At 44.6% G+C, this 25,808-nt stretch overlaps 1 long non-coding RNA gene across 1 annotated transcript in view; it reads left to right on the top strand.

Moving 5' to 3' along the window:
- The first annotated feature begins 21,680 nt into the window (after positions 1 to 21,680).
- Positions 21,681 to 25,808, top strand: part of LOC141258169 (uncharacterized) — a 146,107-nt gene continuing 141,979 nt past the window's right edge. Inside the window, exon 1 of the long non-coding RNA XR_012318220.1 lies at positions 21,681 to 21,847. This is a non-coding gene — a long non-coding RNA (uncharacterized lncRNA). The remainder of the gene's footprint in view (positions 21,848 to 25,808) is intronic.

The raw sequence follows: 25,808 nt of genomic DNA on the forward strand, positions 1-25,808 counted from the left end.
CAAAAGTATTGGCACCCTCAGCCTAATACTTGGTTGCACAACCTTTAGCCAAAATAACTGCGAACAACCGCTTCCGGTAACCATCAATGAGTTTCTTACAATGCTCTGCTGGAATTGTAGACCATTCTTCTTTGGCAAACTGCTCCAGGTCCCTGATATTTGAAGGGTGCCTTCTCCAAACTGCCATTTTGAGATCTCTCCACAGGTGTTCTATGGGATTCAGGTCTGGACTCATTGCTGGCCACCTTAGAATTCTCCAGTGCTTTCTCTCAAACCATTTTATAGTGCTTTTGGAAGTGTGTTTTGGGTCATTGTCCTGCTGGAAGACCCATGACCTCTGAGGGAGACCCAGCTTTCTCACATCGGCCCTACATTATGCTGCAAAATTTGTTGGTAATCTTCAGACTTCATAATGCATGCACATGGTCAAACAGTCCAGTGCCAGAGGCAGCAAAGCAACCCCAAAACATCAGGGAACCTCCGCCATGTTTGACTGTAGGGACCGTGTTCTTTTCTTTGAATGCCTCTTTTTTTTTCCTGTACACTCTATGTTGATGCTTTTTCCCAAAAAGCTCTACTTTTGTCTCATCTCACCAGAGAACATTCTTCCAAAACGTTTTAGGCTTTCTCAGGTAAGTTTTGGAAAACTTCAGCCTGGCTTTTTTTTTGTCTCGGGGTAAGAAGTGGGGTCTTCCTGGGTATCCTACAATACAGTCCCTTTTCATTCAGACGCCGACAGATAGTACGGGTTGACACTGTTGTACCCTCAGACTGCAGGGCAGCTTGAACTTGTTTGGATGTTAGTCGAGGGTCTTTATCCACCATCCACACAATCTTGCGTTGAAATCTCTCGTCAATTTTTCTTTTCCGTCCACAACTAGGGAGGTTAGCCACAGTGCCATGGGCTTTAAACTTCTTGATGACACTGCGCACGGAAGACACAGGAACATTCAGGTCTTTGGAGATGGACTTGTAACCTTGAGATTGCTCATGCTTCCTCACAATTTGGTTTCTCAAGTCCTCAGACAGTTATTTGGTCTTCTTTCTCTTCTCCATGCTCAATGTGGTACACACAAGGACACAGGACAGAGGTTGAGTCAACTTTAATCCATGGTAACTGGCTGCAAGTGTGATTTAGTTATTGCCAACACCTGTTAGGTGCCACAGGTAAGTTACTGGTGCTGTTAATTACACGAATTAGAGAAGCATCACATGATTTTTCAAAGGGTGCCAATACTTTTGTCCACCCCCTTTTTAGGTTTGGTGTGGAATTATATCCAATTTGGCTTTAGGACAATTCTTTTTGTGTTTTTTCATTGAAGACAAATTAAATGAAGAGAATAATACCAAATAATTTGTGATTGCAATCATTTTCAGGAAGAAACTGAGTATTATCTGACAGAATTGCAGGGGTGCCAATACTTTTGGCCAGCACTGTATATGAGAATCTTGGTCTGGATGTCTTGTGGCTGTAGTCCCTTAAGATGGGAGAGAAATGCTTGTGAGAAAATTACCCTTAACATAGACGGGTTATAATGAGGGCAATCCGGACTATTGCCCGTAGCCCAGAAATTTGAGGGAGGCCCATGGCCTTCATTATAATGTTTTGAACGTCACCATCACTGGGCAGGGAGCCTTCCTGAAGCTCTGCTGGTGGAAATAGAGAATGGCAGCACCATTTCAGCTACAGGGGAGCTCCCGTCACTTTCTCTGTAACTCAGCTGGCTCGATGACCATTGTGCCAGCATGTACACACCAGTCACAAAACATAATGGATTGGGAGGAGAGGGGCATGTAAATATAAAGAAGGGGCATGTAATTATAATGAATCAGGCATAGCATATAATGAATTGGGGGAGGTAAAAGAGCACAGTGGTGGGGTGCTGAAGACGCAGTAGAGTGACTGCTAATGAATTAGGAGAAAGAGTGAAGAGGTAAATAATTTATGTTTTTATTGGGAGGAGGAAAAGTGGCTAATTACACTGTTCTATGGTCAAATTGTTTCAGAGATGCAAAACAATTGAACCCAACTAATTTTGTGGAGCTGAAAACGAATATGATGCTTAAATTTGCTGATTGTCTCTAATTTTCAAGATCCAGAGAAGGTGTTAATTACTTATGACACCTTTGATGCAGGCTTATAGAAAAATTGTGTCTTTATTATTTCATCATCATTATTGCATCATTAGTAGCTAGTCTATTACATCATTTATTTAGTCTATTGAGCATTCAGTATACTATCATCTTAGTGTGACCAATCAAAGAATGCCAACTCAGCTCCGATGATGTAATCCTAATTACAGCTGCATCACCTACTTTTATAAATGCTCTCTGTGTAAGGTATACAGGTTTAGGATTTCTTAGCTTAGTTTCTTAGCAGTTTGACATGTTTCTATATGGTTATTCAGATATGCCTCATTCTTGCGTTAAGAAAGCGGATAGTTTTTGCTACATATGCGGCAAAGTCACTTTTGACTACCACTTGACTACCATGATAAAGAAACCTTACAAGCTATATTTTAGCTGCAGAATAGGAGATCAGGACAAGAGTTGGGCTCCACACCTATGTTGCAATAGATTTGCATTATATCTTACCCAGTTGTTGCATGAGATGAGACAATCTATTTTTTTTGCAGTCCCAATGATCTGGAGAAAGCCAACTGATTACATTACCAATTACTATTTCTGCATTGTGCGCCCAATTTGGAAAGGAGTTTCAAGGAAGAAGAAGTGGACTTTACAGTATCCACATGTAGAAGAACTGCTTGTTCCAAAAGCACCAGAAACATTTTCAGTCAAGAGAGGATGAAGAGGGCGCTTGGTGTCATGAAGCATCTTCCTCTCAAGACCCAAACTTTCTGTCAGCAACCTCAACTGAACCACACTTTATAATACAAAGTGAATTATCTTGTTAGAGATTTGGATCTGGTCAAGAATGAGGCTGAACTCTATGGTTCTAGGCTGCAGTAGTTGAAATCTCCCAGAGAGCGATATTCGGATTTCTTTGCTCCACAATCGTGATAAACAGCTTGTCCAATACTTCTTCATGGAGGGCGATCTTGTGGCATGCAACAACATCAACAGTTTAATGGAAGCTCTGAAGATAAGTCATAATCCAGAGGAATGGAGGCTCTTCATCGATTCATCCAAAACAAGCCTAAAAGCCCTCTTGCTGTATAATGGCAATGCGCTACCTTCAATTCCAATTCTAGTTGGTTATGCAGTCCACATAAAAGAAATGTATGACAACATAAAACAACTGCTGCCTGAACTATGACCAACATTTGTAGCCCCTCTGTGAAGACTTAAAGGTGGTTGCCCTCTTACTTGGTGTCCAGAGTGGATACACAAAGTATTGCTGCTTTCTGTGTGAATGGGATAGTTGTGGAAGTGAATATCTCTACAATAAAAGAGACTGGCCTCTCCAACATTCACTTCAGCCAGGGGGTAAAAATGTCCTGCATCCAGCACTTGTTGACTCACTTAAGATTTTGTTACCACCATTGCATATCAAGTTGGGCCTAATGAAGAACTTTGTAAAGGCAATGGATAAAAATGCAAAAGCATTCAAGTATCTCATTGAAAAATTTCCAAGGTTGAGTGAAGCAAAGGAAAAGGAAAGAGTCTTTATTGGACTTCAAATTCGTAAGCTTCTTCAAGGTGAGGAGTTTCTCCGTTTGTTGCAGGGCAAGGAAAAGGCTGCATGGGTAGCATTCACATTAGTGGTAACTAATTTTTTCAGAAACTCAAAAGCAGATAACTTTGAAGAGTTGGTGGAAAATCTCCTCAAAGCATATAAGGATCTTGGCTTTAACATGTCCTTAAAGATTAATTTCTTACATTCGCATCCAGACTGCTTTCCACCAAACTGCCGAGCAGTGAGCAATGAGTACAAATTACCTGAGTACAGCAGACACAAATAAGTGTGATTACTGATACATCTTTGAACAGACAGTGTTGGGGAGGGGCAGTACAGCAGAGGTGACAGTGCTATGGGAAGAGGAAGCTGATAGAAGGGTTTGTAATGTAACACAGCTAAACTCAGCTGCACTTCCCCTCCCCCCACACTGACTCAGACCAGAAGATCACAGCTGTATCTTTACTTCTCACACACTTAGAAACCTGTTGTAAGATATGGTGGGGGTGTTCTTTTTACTTTGAGTGTTGCTGACTGCTAATGATTAGCCAGCATCATACAGGTGGAAGAAGTACACTGCCCTAGTGAAAACTATCTGATAACACCCACTTAGACTTAATGAAAATGAAATCATAAGGGTCCAAATATGCTGATTGCTAATATATCTGCAATGGAGAGTCAAAATAAAAAAAAAAATAATAAAAAAATGTTTGATTCCCCACAGCAGCCAGTATTTTATCCCGTGTTCAGTTTAACGTGAACTACTTAACTACTTTTTGAAAGGTCCTCTTTATCAGCTTCCCATACAGCACTATAGTAGTTACCTCACAATATTGTAAATGTACAGTTCTATGACGGCAAGGATTCAGGAACTGAGCCTGTGTCATCAGCAGTAGATGTTAGCTGTAACATACACCCTGCTGTGCCAACCAAAATTGAAGCTACCACAAATTCCAACTGTTTAACCTCTTAGATGTCAGAAAGCCTGAGAAAATAATAACTTCTTCTGTAATAGGAAGCTTCCTCCATGAGCCAGTTAATGTCCTATGATGACATCATGAGGTGTTGATAAGTTTTTATGGACCAAACAAATGGCAAAAATGTAAACTTACAGAAAAAGATGAGAAAAAAAATGAATTGCAGAGATAAGAAAAAGCAAAACAATTCAAATTACTTGTAAAAACAAGCTAATTTTGCAATGTACTTTAGTTTAATTGTTTTCTGATCGCTGACTTGGTCACTGATCATAATGGTGGAGCAGAAGTGGAGCAGAGCTTAGAAGCTCTCCCCAATAAAGCTTATGCAAGCTTCAGTGCTACTGCACTCCTCCAATGCTGCAGAGTCAGAATTGTCTCTAATTGCAGCACTGTCAAGCACACAGCATGGGCCAGCGCTGCAACAATGCTACAGGTCTGAACTGTCACTCCATCAGGAATGCATTTGTGAGAGTGTGAACGGTGATAACAGCAGGAGAGCATTAGGACCCTGTGAGTTTTGCCTGGCTGAGCTGAGCGCAGGGGCAGACCGGGAAACCCTGTGTGTTCTGAGGGTGTCTGCTGTGTGAGACCGGAAGTAGAGTCTGAGGAGAACTGTGAGGACTGAACATCAGCAAGACTCACTCTCTACAAGCTTTCCTGTGGGGGTTGTTAACCCCTGGCCCTAGTGAAGCTGTGTCCCTGCTTAAGAACGAGTGCTGAGCTGGAGAAAGCCATGTGGCTCTTTGGAGTTTTGTGGAAGTCCATGCTGAGTGGACTAGAAACTTTGTGCTGAACGAGCCAAGTGTCGAATGAGAGGGAAAGAGACTGAGGATATCATCTCTGTGACGGAGCGGTCGGTGGTCTGGAAAACAGTGAGTGACTGCAAGAGGAGAGACGGGGTCCGGTACCATTCACATTGAGAGGATACTGACAATCCTGGGGAAGAGGTCTTCCCGGACCTTAACCTGCGGCTACAGGACTAAAGTCCCCGGCGTGTGGGCTCAGCATCGGCCGACAAGACAAGGAACCTTTGTTGTTTTTGTAAACGTTGATTTTTATTTGGCGCCAAAGTTTTCCAGGACTAGCTGCAGCCATCGCGATTCACAGGCCTGTTATAGACCACATCTGAGGTTAACGGTACTGTAACTTTAAGATACCCGGGTATCCCTATACTAGGGGTATAAGAGCAATTGGTATAGTGTCATGTATTGTTATTGTTAATAGTGGTAGGATTGTACTCAGTGTGCCATTTCAGGGGTCCCCATAGAACACCCTCACTAGATTGACACAGGTAAAATTGTTTCAGATCTTTAATATAATTCACATAAACTGGGAACCTTGAGATTGGCACATTGATTTCAGCTTTTGCTGATTGTGTGTAGTTAGTAGAGACAGCGTCCCAGGTGGAAACTGAGACTGATTCATGCAATGCTGAATTTTAGTCTAACCTCTGTTTTAGTAAAGAAAGTGTTGTTTATTTCTGTCTCTGTCTCAGTTTGTGACTCCCTGGATCTCTCTCGGACCTCCAGGCATTACACATTGCCCTGGCAAACAAAAAGTCAGGAGGCAGGGGAGCAGTGCACTTCAGAAAAATTGATTTTGACAATAATCCAAAAAGGAGTGTGAGCAGGTTATTGCCATGTAATCTGATGACAGCATGAGGTAGGGGGTTAAAACACAGATTTCAATGATGTGTCACTTATCAGGCTGTGTGCTGTTATTTACTTACAGTGAAGGTTTTCTCACAAGCACATTATTATTGTAGTGACTAGCTGGCAGGTAAGCACTGGATCCGATTCTGCCCCCTCCTGTGATAAGCAGCTCACTGTCAATAGACAGTGTACAATGTGGGGGGAGGAAACTGTCTTAGTTCTGCTTCATCCTACATCTAAGAACTCGGATTGTGTAATAACTGCTGCATCCAGTAATCTAAGTGAAACATCATGGGGTTCAGGGCCTCTTTGCCTACATGATGCTACTCTCATACGAGGTTGCAAAAACTTGCTGAAAGATTCCCTTTAAGCAGTTAAAGGTTCCAATTTTCTATGGGTTCTTTCCCACTTGACTCTCCCTATATAAGTTCAACCACATGACCTATTGACAATCTCCTGTTTTTTCCATTTCACAGAAAATTTCTATTGAGTTTATTTTTTACCCCACTGGCATACATAAGGCTGTCTGCATATCCTTCAAAACTCATTTCCATCAAGACTCGTAGGCCAGGCTCATCAGATATAAATTTAACATTGGGTGAAATAAAACTGTTTAATTACAAATGCTATTGTATATATTGTTTAAATTTGAATTGAACACTGCCATCTAGTGGTTATATGCTCACACACTAATTTTAATACCATAAATAGAGAAACTGTTTTATATTTAGATTCTGTTAGGTACTGGGTCCCATGGTCTGCCTTCGCTATGTGCGCACAACGCACTGGCTGCCAGACATAAGAGGGGATGTTGCAGGGAGGCAGCACATCATTTTGATATGCTGCTCCTGCTCCCCTCACCACTCATTTACTCACTGTCTACCCTGTTACGCTGCCTGATGTAGAGGACTGTGGGTGGGGCACAACTATCGGGCGTCCTGCTGCAGAGCCTGTGACAGTCCATGAGTGAAGCAGACAGGCTGTAATAGATACACTCCAGGCAATCAGATGTGTGAGTAGAACCACACTGCTCAATTGTGTGAAAGGTCGCTCAGCATGGACACTGGGGGAGGAGGAGGTGTAGAGAGGGATACAATACTCCCCACATACCATCAGAATACATGTGCAGTTGTTACCAAGGGTTTGTGGGGGGGAGTGCATGTGCTTATACATGAAATGGGGTGAGAAAGGGGCATTTTACTTCAAGGGGTACATATTAGTAGCGTAGATACTGGGGAGGCAGAGGGTGCGCTTGCCCAGGGTCCCATGCTCTGAGGGATCCACCCAAAGCTATGCTACTTTTAACTGTATCGGCATGCGCACCCCCTGCCATGTTGAACACACATTCTGACAGTACACTTGCCATAGATCAGGCCTCCAAGGAGTAAATAGCTAGCTCAGGTCATGTGTTCAATTTGGAGACCCAGAAGTTAAATGTGGCAGACGACCCATCAATCAGTATGTTGAGACATGTGGACACATACTCTTCCACCACGTTGTTGAAATGCTGCCTCCTGCTAATACAGACAATATCATATAGTGGTGCTGGATGTTGTGGCATGTTGAGGATGATTTTCCACATTTTGGCAAGGCTAACCCTCCCTTCCGAGGTGGTGGTGGTGCCCCAGCTGCGTTGGCTACTTCCTCCTCAGCCTTGTGCTTCCACTGAACCCCCTCTGTCAGGTGGGAACCCCATCATCGTAGTGTGTCTACCAGCGTGTGCTTGTATTCCACTATTTTCTGATCATGCTCTAGTGATGGATGTAAGGACGACACATTGTCCTTGTAGCGAGGATCCAACAGGGTGGCCACCCAATAAACAGCAGTGATAACAGTCGGGGCAACTCATCGGTCGTTGCGCAGGCACAGCAACATGTATTAACTCATGTGTTCCAGGCTGCCCAGACGCAATGACAAACTGTCCTCCTCGGGAGGTGTATAGTCTGTGTCCTCTTTATCCACTGAGCCATGCTCCAGTGATGCTCAGCTCATGAGCGCTACCTTGCTGTGAACACGGTTCTCCTCCTCCTCCTCCTCCAAAACTGTCGTCTGGCTGGACAGTTGTATAACTGGCCACTGTTGTTCCTTCTCCTTGTCCACCTGTGCCACCAGCTCATCCATCATCGCCTAAAGAATTTTTTCAAGGAGGCATAGAAGTGGGATAGTAACGCTGATGATGGTGTCATCATTGCTGGCCATGTTCATAGAGTACTCGAAACAGCTCAACACGGCACACACGCCCCGCATGGAGGCCCACTCATTGGTTGTGAAGTGTTGTTGTTCCGCAGAGCAACTGAAACTCCACTATCGCCTACTGCTGCTCGCACAGTCTCTTCAACATATGCCAGGCGGAGTTCCACCTTGTGGGTACGTCACATATGTGGCGGTGAGTGGGAAGGCAGAAGTGACCTTGCAGCGAAGACAGGCGAGTAGTTGCAGAGTGAGAACACCAAAAGCACGCACAGACACCTGCACTTTCTGCAGTAGCTCTGACATCTTGGGGTAATTTTTCAGGAAGCTTTGCACCTTTGAATTCAGCACATGTGCCACGCAACGGATGTGCATCATACAGGATAGGTCCAGAGCTGCTACAGTATTTCACACGTTATCACACACCACCAGGCCGGGCTTGAGGTTCAGCGGCACCAACCACTCATCGATCTGTTGTTTAATCCCGTCCACAACTCTTGTGTGGTGTGGGATTTTCCCCCAAACATTTGAGTTTCAGAACAGCCTGCTATTACTTCCTCCTGGCTGTGCTGAACCACTGGTCTATGTTTCAGTGGTTATGTAGACCACTGATGATGTTGCGCATTGCACACCTGATTTTGTCCGCAACATGTTTGTGCAAGGCAGGGTTGACCCGCCTGAAAAAGGAGAGGCGGCTGTGAAACACGTACTGTGTCCATCTCCACCAGCCGGAATGGCAGCATTTTAAAGGCCAGGAATTTTGAAATGCTGGCATTCAGGACCAGGGCTCATGGGTGGGTAGGGTGGTACTTGCTCTTTCTCTCCAGTGTTAGGGGAATGGACAGCTGAATGCTTCCATGAGACGGTGTGGAGATGCTCGGTGACACTGCTGTTGGTGGTGCTGTCACATCCTCTCTTTGCGGGGAACCATGTGGCCCTATTGCTTGTTAGTTGAAGGAAGAGGCTGAGACTGCAGCAGAAGAGAGAGCAGGAGAAGCCTCAGATCTTTCTTGGTTTTTCAGATGTTTACTTTACTGCAGCTCTTGCTTTGAATGCAGATGCCTCATCATCATTTTTTTTTCACCACTTAAATAAAAAAGAACCTATACATGTTTGGTATCTACAAACTCATAATGACCTGGAGAATAAGAATGGCAGGTCAGTTTTAGCATTCAGTGAACGTGGTAAAAAAACCAAAACATCTGTGGTATTGCACTTTTTTTGCAATTTCACCGCACTTGAAATTTTTTTCCCGTTTTCCCATACATGATATGGTAAAACCAGTAATGTCATTCAAAAGTACAACTCGTCCTGCAAAAAATAAGCCCTCACACGGCCATATTGACCAAAAAATAAAAACGCTATGGCTCTGGGAACAAGGGGAGCAAAAAACGAAAATGCAAAAATGAAAAATCCCAGGGTCCTTAAGGGGTTAAGAACATTTATGCCTCACTTCAGTCTTTGATGACACAGCATGCAAACCACTCGTGTCTTGATGTCAGCACATTGCCTGAAGAAATGCCATGCCAGAGAGCTCCTTTGAGCTGTCTTTGGTGTGCTCAGTTCATTGGCGCGGTGGGCAGTAGCAGCCAACGTACTGGCTAGGGGCCTGCCACTGTGCTTTTGCACCCTGCTCACTCTTTTGCTGTGCAGCTGTGGCGGCATGATCACTACCCTTTCCTCCGAACTGCCAACGTCACTCGGATGGCCTTGACTCCATGTGGGGTCTAGGATCTCATCATCCCCCATCGCACCATTGCATCATCGCACCTCTCTAGTCTGTCCTTAACTCTGCTGCCCTACTAATCCAGCTCTCTTCTCCCTACTCTTCCTCTTCTCCCCTCTGCAAATCCCTTCATTGGCTCCCAATTCAACAAGTTATCCACTTCAAGCTGCTAACACTGACCAACAAAGCCGTCCATAATCTGTATCCCCATGTATCTCTGAACTAATCTCCTGATATTGTTATGATCTGCTACAGGGACTAAGGAAAGACAGGAGATCTGTCCCTACAATAGAACTAAACTAGATCCCTACGATGTAACGGGGAACCTGATCCTGCGATCAGACCCGCTAAAGTCCTCGGCTAGTCTGTACGAAGACCTATAGATGTGAGGGAGGGATTCCTACAAGAACTAGGGACTGGGATAAGTTGGACACCTCCTAGCAGAAATAGTAGCAGTCAAAGACAAACACACAACAAAAAGCATAGAGGTCAGAAGACCTAGCAAAACTAACAGAGAACGGCAACAGAGCACCAAGCTAGCTCAAGAGTAGTAAATACAATGAAGTCCAGCAAGGCCAGGAGGGTGGAGCCGGATTAAATAGGCAAAAATGGTCATGTGACCAGCAAACTAAAAAAAACCTAACAGGAGAGTTCTAACAGTACCCCCTCTTCTAAGAGGATCCTCCGGATCCCCTAGGCCCAGGCTTACCAGGAAACCTCCTGTGAAAAGCTCTGACAAGTCTGGAAGCAGAAACATCATCCGGCCTCACCCATGAGTTATCCTCAGGTCCGAAACCCTTCCAAGCGACGAGATACTGCAAACTCTCTCTATACCGTCTAGAATTTAGGATGTGGGAAATTTCATATTCCCCGTCCTCCACCACCGGAGGAACAGTGGCAGAGGCGTCACCATCCGACACATCAGCTTTTTTCAACAGAGAAACATGAAACACCGGGTTAATCTTCCAGGACGTAGGAACCTCCAACCTAACAGCAGATTGGTTAACTATCTGAAGCACCTTAAAGGGCCCTACGAACTTGGGACCCAATTTTTTAGAAGGAATCCTCAATCGCAGATTCTTAGAGGACAACCAAACCATGTCACCAACAGCAAACAAAACCTCTTGCCGTTTCCTATCAAAGTACCTCTTAGATTTTTTGTTAGCCTCCTGAAGATTACCACGCACATCCGTCCAAACTCTCTCCAAATCACCGGAAAAACTCTCCTCCTCAGGCACAGCCGAAACCAATTTGGAGAATGACCCAAAAGACGGATGTCTCCCAGAACAACAAAAAAAAGGCGAACACCCAGCAGAAGAGGATGTATGGTTGTTAAGAGCAAATTCAGCAAGTGGCAGAAACTCAGACCACCCCTCTTGATTGTCTGCCACAAAACAACGCAAGAACTGCTCAACATCCTGGTTCTTCCTTTCTGTCTGGCCATTAGACTCAGGATGATATCCGGATGAAAACGACAAATGAACTCCCAACCTGTCACAAAAGGCACGCCAAAAATGAGCCACGAACTGAGGTCCCCTATCAGAAACAATGTCAGTAGGAACACCATGTAGTCTGACAATTTCCTTGACAAAGGCCTTAGCGAGTGTCTTAGCGCAAGGCAGTTTGATGAAGGGAACCAAGTGACACATCTTGCTAAAACGGTCCACGACCACCCAGATGACCGTGAAACCTTCAGAGGGGGGAAGGTCAGTAATAAAGTCCATAGCCAGATGTGTCCAAGGTGCACTAGGAACCTCCAGAGGGCAAAGCAACCCCGCAGCAGGAGCATGCGAAGACTTGGATCTAGCACACACAGTACATTGGCGCACCCACTTAATAACTTCCTTCTGCCATCCAGGCCACCAAAAACTGCGACCCACAAGTCTCTTGGTCTCAGAAATTCCTGGATGACCTGCCAACCGAGACTCATGACACTCAACAAACAAATCTCTCCTAAAGGTCCTAGGCACAAACAACCTCCCATGGGGAGTGTTAGATGGGGCATTCTCCTGAGCTTTAAGAATCTCATCCTCCAAAACGGAGTCCAAAGCAGCAATCACAACACCTTCTTGTAAAATGCTCTCCTCTTCCTCCTCAACACCGACCATGGGAGAAAAGCTGCGAGACAAAGCATCCGTTTTAACATTTTTGGTACCCGGGATGTAAGTAACGGAAAAATTAAACCGCGAGAAAAAAAGTGCCCACCTAGCCTGACGGGCATTCAAGCGCTTGGCAGCATCAAGATAGATCAGATTTTTATGATCAGTGAAAACCTGAATGGGAAATTCAGCACCTTCCAAGAGGTGACGCCAGTGTTCAAATGCGAGTTTAATCGCCAGCAATTCCCGATTACCAATATCGTAATTAAGTTCAGTCTCAGAAAATTTTTTTGAAAAAAAGGCACAGGGATGTACTCCATCCTTGTTTTCCTGAGACAACACCGCACCGACCCCCACCGAAGAAGCATCAACCTCAACCAAAAACGGCTTAGTCACATCAGGCTGCATAAGGATGGGAGCAGAGGTGAACCTCTCCTTTAGAAACACAAAAGCTTCAATGGCCTCAGAAGTCCACTGAACCGCATTAGCACCTTTCCTGGTGAGATCGGTCAGCGGTTTGACAATAATAGAAATTTTTTTTATGAATTTTCTGTAATAATTGGCGAAACCCAAAAACCTCTGTATCGATTTCAAACCAATAGGCCTAGGCCATTCCTGCACAGCTTGAACTTTAACCGGGTCCATCTCAAAACCTTCACTGGAGATAATGTAGCCCAAAAAACTAATTCTCTGTACAGCGAACTCACATTTCTCCAGCTTAGCAAAAAGCGAATTGTCCATTAATAACTGTAATACCTCACGTACGCTCCGCCAATGAGACTCCAGATCAGGCGAATAAATCAGAATGTCATCCAAATACACAACCACATTTTTGCCGATTAAAGGTCTACGGATGTCATTAATAAGATTCTGAAAAAATGCTGGAGCATTGGTAAGACCAAAAGGCATCACCAGATTCTCAAAATGACCCACAGGAGTGTTAAAAGCAGTCTTCCATTCATCACCCTCCTTCATGAGCAACAAATTGTATGCCCCCCGGAGATCAATTTTAGAGAACCACTTGGCCCCCACTAACTGGTTAAATAAATCAGGAATCAATGGCAGTGGGTAAGGATTGCGTACAGTAATTTTATTAATCTCACGAAAGTCCAGACAAGGACGTAAACCGCCATCTTTTTTTTTTACAAAAAAAAATCCAACAGCCACAGGAGACTTGGAAGGCCTAATGTGACCGGCGGCCAAGCTTGTCTGTATGTATTCCTCCAAAGCCTTTCTCTCAGGAATAGTAAGATTAAATAAACGACTTTTAGGAAGAGTCGCTCCAGGGACAAATTCAATGGTACAATCATAGTCTCTATGGGGAGGCAAAATTTGTGACTCCTCCTCAGAAAAAACTCTCCAAAAATCCTGAATAGGTACAGGTAATTCCCCTTTTTCCACCGCAGCAATACGTCCGTTACAACACTTGTCATAACACTTAGGGCTCCAGGACTTAATTTCATTGGTAGACCAATCCAGTACAGGATTGTGCAATTTTAACCAGGGTAACCCCAATATTACTGGAGAAGGCAAATTATCCAATACCACCAAATCCAAATTCTCTTGATGAATACCATTAATAGTGAGGGGAAATTCACAGACCTTATGAGTAACACTCTTCAAGGGAGAGCCATCAACAGAAACCACAGCAATAGGGGATGACAAAGTTTTAGGTTCTAATCTAAGTTTTTCCAAGAATCTCCCATCAATCACATCCAGAGTAGAACCACAATCCACAAATACCCGAAATTCAATTAATTCATCCTGAGCAGCGGTAGTAGCAGATAGGAATACTCCCTTAGAATTTAAACAGGCAATACGTGCATGACTGACCATTTTTTTTTCTTTCTTCATACGAAGCACACAGTTCTTAATAAAATGACCAGAATTTCTGCAATAGAAGCACAAGCCTTCAGAAAGCCTGCGGTCTTTTTCCTGAGAGCGGGGTGCCATCGCCCCAATCTCCATCGGCTCTCCATTGTCAGCACAGACCCTCTCAGGACTAGGAGCTGACATAGCAGAGGATTTGCTCTCATTAACCCTTGCACGCAGTCTCCTGTCCACCCGTATAGCTAATTGCATTGCCTCCTGCAAGTTTCCAGGTGTGGGATAAGCAATCAGTAAATCCTTAACCCTTTCACCTAGCCCTGCAAGAAACAAGCTTTTCAAAGCTGAATCGTTCCACCCCACCTGGGCAGACCACCGACGGAAGTGAGAACAATATTTTTCCACATTACCTGATCCCTGCCTCAAACGTCTCAATTCAGACTCAGCAGATGAGACACGATCAGGATCATCGTACAACAAACCCAAAGCAGAAAAAAAACTATCCACTGATCTAAAGCACGGATCACTAGGTTGGAGAGAGAAGGCCCATCCCTGAGGATCTTTGCGCAAAAGTGACATTATGAACCCTATGCGCTGTGATTCATCACCAGAGGATCCGGGTCTCAAACGAAAATACAATAAACAAGCATTTTTAAAAGAAAATAAATCTTGTTGTTCGCCAAAAAATAAATCAGGCAGACGTACCTTTGGTTCCACAAAATACGCTCCAGAACAGCTACTCACGTGTTGTTGGAGCTTGGCCACCTCCAGAGAGAGTCCCTGCAAGCGTTGAGCCAAATCTTGAACCGAGACCATGATGGAAAACTGGAGGTCTTTCCTTAGAGAAATTTTTTTTTTTTTTCTTTTAGGGCTGGACTTACTGTTATGATCTGCTACAGGGACTAAGGAAAGACAGGAGATCTGTTCCTACAATAGAACTAAACTAGATCCCTACGATGTAACGGGGAACCTGATCCTGCGATCAGACCCGCTAAAGTCCTCGGCTAGTCTGTACGAAAACCTATAGATGTGAGGGAGGGATCCCTACAAGAACTAGGGACTGGGATAAGTTGGACACCTCCTAGCAGAAATAGTAGCAGTCAAAGACAAACACACAACAAAAAGCATAGAGGTCAGAAGACCTAGCAAAACTAACAGAGAACGGCAACAGAGCACCAAGCTAGCTCAAGAGTAGTAAATACACTGAAGTCCAGCAAGGCCAGGAGGGCGGAGCCGGATTAAATAGGCAAAAATGGTCATGTGACCAGCAAACTAAAAAAAAACTAACAGGAGAGTTCTAACAGATATTTCCCACCATGTAATCTCCAGCACTCCAAAGACCTCCTTCTCTCCTCCACACATGTTCCTCATCCAATCGCCTGCAAGACTTTTCACAAGTATCCTCCATCTTCTGGAATTCTGTGCCGCAACACATTCAATTATGCCATACATTCAGAACTTTCAAGTCGAATTTGAAAACCCATCTCTTCAGAACAGTTTACAGCCTGCAATGATCCCGCTGCCACCTAACCACTACCAGAGCTGCCGCCTCACCAACACTGGAGCTGCTGCAACCCCAAACCTACTGTCTCCTTTTCCATTATTGTAGAATGTAAGCCCACACGGGTAGGGTCCTCTACCCTCTGTGCCTGTCTGTCACTATTAGTGATGATAATAATAATAATAATACCCCTCATGATCTTCCACCCAGTCATCTCCCCTGCCCTACTTGCAGGTCTGCACACAGCAGAAAGCCGCAGCAGTTGGCACCTGTGTTTCGTTATCATCATCGGAGATATGCTGTGGTGGTCCGCTGACCATTTTCACTATCCCTCCCATGTACTCATCTTCAAACAGAACAAGTGGTTGGGCATCAGTGCACGTAATCTCTTCCACCTTTGGGGTAGGGCCAGCTAGATGGTCTACGGAACCACAGCCAGCAGAGACATGAAAAGGCAAAAATGACTACTGCATGACTTGGGGCTCAGACTGCTTGCAAGGAAGTGAGATAGAAGACAGATGCCCATGGGCACAAAGCAATATAACTAGAGGCACTCTCAGCGCATCCAATCTAAAACCGTCTCTACCCGTTCTGGCCTCACCATTCATCCAGCGGTACTTGGGCCTACGAAATTACACAAAACGTCCTGTCTCCTGCGGTCACCAAAAATGAATCACCAGGGGAAGGTAATACATTTTGGGCCGTACTCTCCCTGCAGCAGCTATACCGCCACTATCACCACCACAGTCACGTCCCCTATTTGATGCTCTCCTCGTTCTTTGCACCCCAAAAAAGTATTACATAGCCTGTATACAGAGAGAGTGGCCAGAAGATTATTACACTGCCTGTATGCAGAGTGCACCAACAAAGCCTGTTTTCAGAGTGCCCCCAATGAGGCTGTTTTCAGAGTACTCCCAACGAAGCTGTTTTGCAGAGTGCCCCCCCAGAGGCTGTTTTGCAGAGTACCTCCAACGAGGTCGTTTTCAGAATACCCCCACAGAGACTGTTTTGTAGAGTACCACCAGAGAGGCTGTTTTGCAGAGTACCCTCAACGATGCTGTTTTCAGAGTACCTCCAATGAGGCTGTTTTGTAGAGTACCCCCATATAGGCTGTTTTGCATAGTACCTCCAATGAGGCTGTTTCAGAGTACCCACCAAGGCTATATTGCAGAGTACCCCCACAGAGGCTGTTTTTCAGAGTACCTCCAATGAGGCAGTGTTCAGAGTACACCCAATGAGGCTGTTTTCAGAGTATCCCCAATGATGTTGTTTTGCAGAGTACACCCACTCAGGCTGTTTTTCAGAGTATACCCAAACAGGCTGTTTTACAGAGTACACCTACAGAGGTTGTTTTGCAGAGTTCACCCACACAGGCTGTTTTGCAGAATACACACAGGCTGTTTGAAGAGTACACCCACAGAGTCTGTTTTGCACAGTACACCCACACAGGCTGTTCGGCAGATTACATCCACAGAGGCTATTTTGCAGAGTATAACCAACAGGCCTCTGAACCCAAAGAGGAGTCTGTAGAGGATCTGGAATATCTGGAAGCAGTTAGTTGAGAAGTATATCCAGGGTCTGACTGGGGCATCGGGTTTGCCCCGGTCCTTGGTGGGCCCCCGAGCTGGACGCACAGGGGCCCCGCTGGTTTCCGAGGACACCCATTCACTTGAAATGTATTGCGGTGCAGAAAGTCTGCACCGCAATAGTTAACTTGGCCACTGACCTATCAGTGGCTGGCGGCTGACGCAGGGAAGGACATACCGTCGGAGCAGCTGCATCGGGGCCCGGAAGTTAAGGGGGGCCCTTGTTGGGTGGTTAATAATGAAGGCAATCTGGCCTGAGTTTTGGAGCCTGAGGCTTCCGGGGGCCCATGGCCAGATTGCCCTCATCATGTGCATCTGTTAGGTAGTTATCCCTCCAACTCCGCTGCTGACAGAAGGAAAATGGCAGCGGAGCTGAGGGATCCATCCTCTGCTTTCTGCCTGGCACATTCTCCCTGACACAGGCTCGCGTGGTTGGATGACGTCAGCATGCAGCGTGGGCATGTGTCAGAGAGAAAGCTGCTGGCAATGACGATGCTGCGGGGAACGAGCAGATAGGTAAGTGTTGTTTTCTTTTTGTTTTTTATTAATACCCTTGGGAGAGGGCCAGGGCAATGTGGGGTGTTGAGGGGAGACAATGATGGGGATGAGGGAGATGACAATGATGGGGATGATAGAGAACAATTATGAAGGTGGGGGAGAGCAATGATGAGGATGGGGAGAGCAATGATGAGGATGGGGAGAACAATGATGAGGCTGGGGAGAGCAATGATGTGGATGTGGAGAAAAATGATGGGGATGGGGAGAAAAATGATGGGGATTGGGGAGAAAAATGATGGGGATGGGGGAGAGCAATGATGGAGGAGGTGGGAGAGAGAAATAATGGGGATGGGGAGAACAATGATGGAGGTGGGGGAGACCAATGATGGGGATGGGGAGAGCAATGATGGAGGAGGTGGGGAAGAGCAATGATGGGGAGAACAATGTTGGAGGTGGGGTGAGCAATGATGGGGATGGGGAGAGCAATGATGGGGGAGGTGGGGGAGAACAATGATGGAGGTGGGAGAGATCAATGATGGAGGTGGGGGAGAGCAATGATGGGGATCGGAGAGAGCAATGATGGAGGAGGTGGGTGAGTGAAATGATGGATGTGGGGAGAACAATGATGGGGATGGGGTGAGCAATGATGGGGATGGGGGAGAGCAATGATGGAGAAGGTGGTGGAAGAGCAATGATGGTGATGGAGGAGGTGAGATTGAGCAATGATGGTAATAGGGAGAACAATGATGAAGGTGGGGGAGGGTAAAATGATGGGGATGAGGGAGATCAATGATGGAGGTGGGGGAGGTATGACAATGATGGGGGTGGGGGAGATATGACAGTGATTGAGGTGGGGGAAATATGAAAATGATGGAGATGGGGGAGATATGACAACAATGTAGGTGGAGGAGATATGACAAAGGTGGAGGTGGGGGACATAGGACAATGATTGATGTGGGAGAAAGGACAATGATGGAGATGGGAAGATGACTATGATGGAGGTGGGGGAGAGGACGATGATGGAGGTGGGGAGAGGACAATGATGGAGGTGGTGGAAGTGGACAATGATGGAGGTGGGGGAGAGGACAATGATGGAGGTGGGGGAGAGGACAATGATGGAGGTGGGGGAGAGGACAATGATGGATATATTTTGATTGGTGAGTGGCTAATAGTATATTACTGGTGGGGTACATATCTGTATACAGGGGCGCAGTGCAGGGGAGACACATGTATGTATAAAATATTTGTGACCTTGTCTTTTTTTAGGGCTGCGGTGATCATCATGACAAGAAGAGTCGTGACTGGGAGATGTCGACATGATGGTCTGACAGGATGAAGAAGAACCAGCAGAAACCAACTCTAATCATATTAGATGTCAGCGGTAAGTTCCTGGATGTAAATTTTATTCTGCATCTGCACTGCATGACTTGGAGTGATAATGTTATATGTAAAATCCCTTAGGCTGCATGCTCACATTTGTGTGAAATGTCCGTGAGCTCACAGATTTGTTTATCGGACGGCACTCGGACTCGTAGAGTTTTCTGGGTCCATTCACACATCCCTGAAAATCACGGATCTGAGAATGAGATCCGTGAGGGTCAGAGAATGCCCTGCTCTGATCCAATTTTGAGGATCAGAATAGGACATGCTCAATGCGTCTGTAAAAGCAGACACTCACACTGCACACAGGTACAGGAATGTAACCTTTTTATGTATAGCATAGTCCCTTAGTATATAGTGTACTCACTTATTATGTATAGTGCCTTCCTTACTTACATAGTTTCATCTTTTATTATGTATAACACCCTCCCTTATTACGCACCATCCTCTCTAGTTATATATGGTGCCGTCTCTTATTATACAGGTGCATCTCACTAAATTAGAATATCATCACAAAGTTAATTTATTTCAGTTCTTCAATACAAAAAGTGAAACTCATATATTACATAGAGTCATTACAAACAGAATGATCTATTTCAAGTGTTTATTTCTGTTAATGTTGATGATTATGGATTACAGCCAATGAAAATACAAAAGTCATTATCTCAGTAAATTAGAATACTTTATAACAACAGCTTGAAAAATGTTTTTAAAATCCAAAATGTTGGTCTACTGAAATGTATGTTCAGTAAATGCACTCAAAACTTGGTCTGGGCTCCTTTTGCATCAATTACTGCATCAATGAGGCGTGGCATGGAGGCGATCAGCCTGTGGCACTGCTGAGGTGTTATTGAAGCCCAGGTTGCTTTGATAGCAGCCTTCAGCTCGTCTGCATTGTTGGGTCTGGTGTCTCTCATCTTCCTCTTGACAATACCCCATAAATTCCCTTTTGGGTTAAGGTCAGGCGAGTTTGCTGGCCAATCAAGCACAGTGATACTGATGTTTTTAAACTAGGTATTGGTACTTTTGGCAGTGTGGACAGGTGTCTAGTCCTGTTGAATAATTAAATTTCCATCTCCAAAAAGCTTGTCGGCAGAGGGAAGCATCAAGTGCTCTAAAATTTCCTGATAGACGGCTGCACTGACCTTGGTCTTGATAAAACATAGTGGACCTACACCAGCAGATGACATGGCTCCCCAAACCATTACTGATTGTGGAAACTTCACACTATACCTCAAGCAGCTTGGATTGTGTGCCTCTCCACTCCAGACTCTGGGACCTTGATTTCCAAATGAAATGCAAAATTTACTTTCATCTAAAACAACACCTTGGACCACTGAGCAAAAGTCCAGTTCTTTTTCTCCTTGGCCCAGGTAAGACGCTTCTGGCATTGACTATTGGTCATGAGTGGCTTGACACAAGGAATGCGACACTTGTAGCCCATATCCTGGATATGTCTGTGTGAGATGACTCTTGAAGCAATGACTCCAGCAGCAGTCCACTCCTTTTGAATCTCCCCCAAATTTTTGAATTGCCTTTTCGTAACAATCCTTTCAAGGCTGCGATTATCCCAGTTGCTTGTGCACCTTTTCCTACCACACTTTTTCCTTCCACTCAACTTTCCATTAATATGCTTAGATACAACACTCTGTGAACAGCCAGCTTCTTTAGCAATTACCTTTTGTGGCTAACCCTCCTTGTGTAGTGTGTCAATGATTGCCTTCTGGACATCTGTCAAGTCAGCAGTCTTCCCCACGATTTTGGAGCCTACTGTAACAGACTAAGTGACATTTTTAAACTCTTAGGAAGCCTTTGTAGGTGTTTTTTGTTAATTATTCTAATTTAGTGAGATAATGACTTTTGTGTTTTCATTGGCTCTAAGCCATTATCATCAACATTAACAGAAATAAACACTTGAAATAGATCACTCTGTGTAATATGAACATGAAAAATGGCTATTTTATATTTCAAATCCATATTGAAATAAAATAAGAACCAGACATGTCAGCTTTTGTAGGTATCCTACCTCAGTAGACTATGGATCATTAGTCCAGACATACTAAAACATAGCTTTAGTTTAAGTTTGCTAACAGTCTGAGGTTTAATCTTTATTACTGAAGGGAATTAGACTTTGTATACGCTGTGTTTGCTAGAACCTGAGACAGGCGATTGCACAATATTGTACATAAGGCTACAGGCATATCGCTTAAGATGGAGACACTTATTGTAGCACCAAAAATATAAGTGGCTATCTGAAACCCATTATGATGTATCCAACCTTTAATTAATATTCTGATTATATATTCTGTGTTAAGGTATACTTTATTTGTGAATGTATCTCACTGATACATAGCTTCTTAACACAATATACTGTCTGGGAAGAAAACCTTGTTCTGATTTATAACCCGGTGTAGGATTTACTCTTATCATATGTAAACATTATGACAGAAGTAGAATGGTCCGTGAACAGGTCTTGTCCGGTATTGCTTATCTGTGATAGCTGGCCACTGTCTCGGGATTGGAATGTTGGACAACAACCTATGAACTTTCATGCTTACGTAATATTAGGTTGGGTAAGCCTTTTTCTAAAATGTATAAAGCAGTTGAAGAATTCAGTTATGGCAGAAGCATTGAGGACCTGTGAAGAGGACGTCCTTCACAGTGTAGGACCTAGGAAGCATTCTCTGCCCATCGCTGAACGCTTCTCCAGCTGAAGTTTCCGGACATATGATGTACATGCTACTAGGAAAATCTTTTTCTTCTTCTATCTAATAGTAAGTATGTAACCTTTATAAGTATTTAACCTTAGTAACCTATAATCTACAAAAGTGTACGCAATATCATAATATCATACTATTCCTTTGATTCTGTATTTTATCTTTCAAATTAACTATTAAATAAAATTGCGTTATATTACAAGTGGTTGCCTTCTTTAAAGCCGAATCCGAACCTTATTGCTAAAAACTTGGCAATACACTCTGTTTGTAATGACTATATATAATATATGAGTTCTGGACATGTGCAAAGTCGGCAGTCTTCCCCATGATTGTGGAGCCTTCTGAAACAGACTAAGGGACCTTTTTAAATGCTTAGGAAGCCTTTTCAGGTGTTTTTTGTTAATTATTTTAATTTAGTGAGTTAATGACTTTTGTGTTTTCATTGGCTCTATATAACTTATGAGTTTTACTTTTTGTATTGAAGAACTGAAATAAATTAACTTTTTGATGATATTCTAATTTAGTGAGAAGCACCTGTATAGCTTCCTCTGCTGTTATGTACTGTGCTGTCCCTTACATAACGTATTCTTGTTATTTTTGTCAGTCACAGCGCCCTCTTTCACTACATAGTCATGTCTTGTTAGATATAAAATGACTGCTGATGGAGATGCTGGTGAGTAGAGATGAGCGAATGTTTCAATATTCGGTTCCGATTACGATCGCCGAATTTGCAATATTCGCCGATTAATTCATTGAATATTTGTCGAACATTTCCGAATGCCATAGTATTCAATAGGGGGCAAAAAAAATTCATATACAAACCTTCAAACAGGCCCAAAAGCTTCCAAAACACATCAAATTAGGGGTAGATACCAGGAAAGTGCCATCAATTGACCCAGAGTACAAGCACTATAATTACTATTATTATTACAGAGACATTTATTCTGTGGCACTTTACATGTGAAAAGGTGTTACCGACTGGTACAAGAGGATAGAGGACCCTGCCTGCGAGGGCACACAAACAATCTACAAGAAATAGGTGAGGATACAATAGGTCAGGGTACAGCTAGTCTGCAGCGGTAAGCTGGAGCAAGGGTTACTGTAGATTGGAGTCACAAGAAGTGGGTCTTCAGCTTCCTTTTCAAGGTTTTCACGGTAGGCGACAGTCTGATGTATTGGGTTGCAGTCTTTCACAGTAGGTGAGATGCATGGGAAAAATCTGCTGAGAGCCTAAATCACGTTAAGCTTCCAGGAGCTCACAACTGAGCAGATTAACCCCTGCACCGATTAATATGAATACGAAAGGCTTCTAATAACTGTAGGAGTGGGAGGAAGCAGACGCTCCAGTCTTCTGGCTCCTCTCTGTCATGGTAAACCTGTGACACCTTGCAAGCTTCACCACAATATTCACAAGGTAGACAGGAATGAGCTCGTCTCCAATCAGCCTGGAATATTTCCAGTAAATTATGGCAAGATGCCATGGTATTAGCAGTGTATACAGTGCCAAAAGCAAAGTCATCCACAATTTCCTTCTCAGGAATTTTACTTGGTAGAATGAGTGGCTGCCCAAACATTAGTTTCTCACAAAGAAGCTGAAGACACTGAGTGGCAGTAGGTGCAAGTTTCTCCAGCATGTTAGATATCAGAGCCAGGAGAACAGAGAGAGCAGCAGGGCGGCTAAGTGGTAGCACTGCAGCCTTGCAGCACAGGAGTCCTAAATCCCACCAAGGACAACATCTGCAAGTAGTTTTTATGTTGTTCCTTTGTTTGCAGGGGTTTCCCCTAGGTTCTTTGGTTTCCTCCTCAGTAAAAAAAAAGCAGCCATACAGGAGTATTCACAGTTCAAAAATTTAGGGCCTGAAACCATCATTTCGTGGCCAAAAGATTGGAGATGGTGAAGTTCAACCTCTTAGCTTTGTCATGTGTAGGAGGAAACAATCTTTTATGTGACCACAACTACGGGACCGAGGGCTGGCTGCTGTGCTGAGAGAGGGCGGAGTACGGTGAACCGGACAAACTGCTGTACTGTGAGTGAGATGCAGGCGGATTGAGAAGCATGCAGTGTGCTTGGTAAAACAAACACAGCAGCCATGTCCGCTTCCGTTACAGCTGACGGGCTCTCACTCAGCCTGACTGGAGCGGGTAGAGAACCAGAGGTTCTGCAGTGGGAGATATGCATGATAATACCTGGCACGGTAACAGAGGAGGCGGAAGAAGCAGCAGATGTGGTTGATGGGGCTGCTGATGGTTGTTGAAGACCGCTGGTCCTCATTTTAGCACAATGAGGTTCTCAGCATAACTTATGTTGTGTGCGCATGTGAAGGTTTATGCATGTAGTAGTCAAATTATTGCACTATTTCCCTCTACTGAGTTTTTTCTTGCAAAGTGTGCAGATAATGTGAGTTGGCTCATCCTTTGCGATCTCAAAAAAGGCCCAGCCTAGGCAACCATTACCACCCCTGTGAGCTGCAGACCCGTGACCGCTGCTGGCCACAGCCACAGTTGTGACTAAGGATGCAGTGCTTCTCTTGCTTTCATCACTCCATGTTTGCACCATAGTGCGAATGGTAACCTCCTCATCTTCCTCCTCCACCTCCTTTAATGAGCTACTTGGCTGCATGACTCTGGGTTCACACCAAGTAGGATCTTCAACCTCGTCATCATCCAATGTGTAATCCCATTCCTCGCCCTCAGTGTGACCCTTCTCCTCTTGTTGCCCTGACAGCACAGCACAGTCCACATGAGCCTCAGGTATCTCAGTATCATTAGGATCACCGCCCTCCCCGGTGGTTAATGTCTGGTGACAAGGATCAGGAACCTTCTCGGACCCTACTCTGTCCTGCCCCGAATCCAAACTAAAAATAATTTTAGGCATCGGTACAGATCCTTTCCTCCTCTTCTTCACTCTGTGAATGTTTGGAGTACACTTCTGATGCACATGGTATAGGATGGGTGAACAGTAGTGATGAGCGTGCACTAAAATGCTTGGGTACTCGTTGCTCGGGTCGAGCAAATTGGAATACTCAGGTGCTCGACCTGAGCAACGAGCCCAATGTAAGTCTATGGGAAACTCGAGTATTTTTCATGCGGCTCCCCCCGGCGGTCTGCAGAGGGCCTAAAAATTGCCCAAATCGACAGGAACAGTGCTCAAATGACATGGGAACAGCATGGGGAAGACCCCTGGAACCATTTCAGACTCCCAGGTCACTGCTGTCAACAACGGTGTCAGAGTATTACGCCACTTTTACGGACTCACAATAAAACATACAAAAACTAACCAAAATGGATTTTCCTGGGAAATATGTTAAGGAACATCCTTTCCAGGGTAATGACTTGTATGTAAGGCAAAATAAATAACCAAAACCAAAATTACTCCTCCACACCTTGGACTATGTTCACACGTAGCGTTTTTGATGCGTTTTTTCACTTTTGCATTGCTTTCAACCAAGACAAATGCATTCAATGGGAAATGTCATTTTAACATTTTACAACCTTATCTGGCCATGTGGTGTGTGACACATCATCAGACACATGCATACAGTGCTGAAAAGACATGGGATCAGCATGGGGAAGACCTCTGGAAGCATTTCTGACTCCCAGGTCACTCCCTAAAAGAGTGCCCATCAAAAGTGATCCTTGGCGCATGCGAAGATGCCTCCCGCCATGCACCTGTCATTGCAGACTTGCAACAATCACCGTTCACGTCCTTGTCCCAGTGCAGCGTTCAGTTGTCCCTACCCCATTCCTTGGAATGCAAGCGCAAGTATGCACCTAGCCACCCATCCTCCCACAGGCTGCAATACTATACTGCCTAACTTTTGACAGCTGCTTGCACTTGAAATGTGGCCTTTTAGGCTCATGGAGGCGGAAGCTGTCCACAATCTTATGGCGGCGGCGACCGGGTATCCATACTCGGTCCCCAGCCGCCACTATTTTTCCCAGTATCATCTCTGCCTTCCACAAGCACAGGTCCCACAACATTACCCGTGCCGCCCCCCCCCCAGCGCACTTACTGGGA

Source organism: Phyllobates terribilis, unplaced genomic scaffold (assembly GCF_046119375.1).
Source record: "Phyllobates terribilis strain yellow unplaced genomic scaffold, ASM4611937v1 Scaffold_3__8_contigs__length_932513732, whole genome shotgun sequence".
Classification (NCBI taxonomy): Eukaryota; Metazoa; Chordata; class Amphibia; order Anura; family Dendrobatidae; genus Phyllobates; species Phyllobates terribilis.